Raw genomic sequence first — 832 nt, forward strand, 5'->3', positions numbered from 1 at the left:
CGCCTCTCCCCTCCGTACCGGGTGGCCAAAATGATGAGCGTGGGCAACTGAAGTGTAACCAGAATTGGAGGAGCGGCCCCTTGAAATAGTGGGGGCAGCCTGCAGGACATCTTCTCACCTGGCATCAACCCCAGTAACCAGGTTTTAATTTCATTTGTTAAGTTTCATTTGTTGTATTTTTGTGAAGTTACAGTTTTAGTTGATCGCACCAAAAACAGCATCTTTTCACTGGGGAAGAGGTGGGGGAGGGGAGCCATGCCGCCATTTTGTCTGCGTGTCCATGGCAACCGCTCCAACCGCCCCTCAGGCCCCGCCCCGTGCCCCAGGCCCCGCCCCGCCGCTCAGGCCCCGTCCCGCGCCTCCAGGCCCCGCCCCGTGCCCCGCCCCGCCGCTCAGGCCCCGCCCCGTGCCCCAGGCCCCGCCCCGCCGCTCAGGCCCCGTCCCGCGCCTCCAGGCCCCGCCCCGTGCCCCAGGCCCCGCCCCGCCGCTCAGGCCCCGCCCCGTGCTTCCAGGCCCCGCCCCGCCGCCGAGTGACGGCTGACGTCACGGCAGGGGCCGCGCGTGGAAAGTGCTGGAACAAACCGCTGCACCGCTTCACCGCCTGCCTTCCGCCCCCGCCGCGCCAAATAGTGCGGCCGCCCCGGCGGGCGCCGAGCCCGGTGGGAGCCCGGAGGGAGAGGGGTGAGGAGCGGGACAGGGTCAGGGGGCTGTCGGCCGGTGTTGTGGGTGGGGGGTTGGGGGCTGCAGCGGGCTGTCGGCTGGCTCCGCGCGGATTGATACCCGGCTGGCGCGCCGGGTGGTGCGGCCGCTTTATATAGTGCGGGCGGAGGGC

Source organism: Somniosus microcephalus, chromosome 9 (genome assembly GCF_052327205.1).
Source record: "Somniosus microcephalus isolate GS21.2 chromosome 9, FLI_Smic_1.0, whole genome shotgun sequence".
In the NCBI taxonomy this organism is placed as follows: Eukaryota; Metazoa; Chordata; class Chondrichthyes; order Squaliformes; family Somniosidae; genus Somniosus; species Somniosus microcephalus.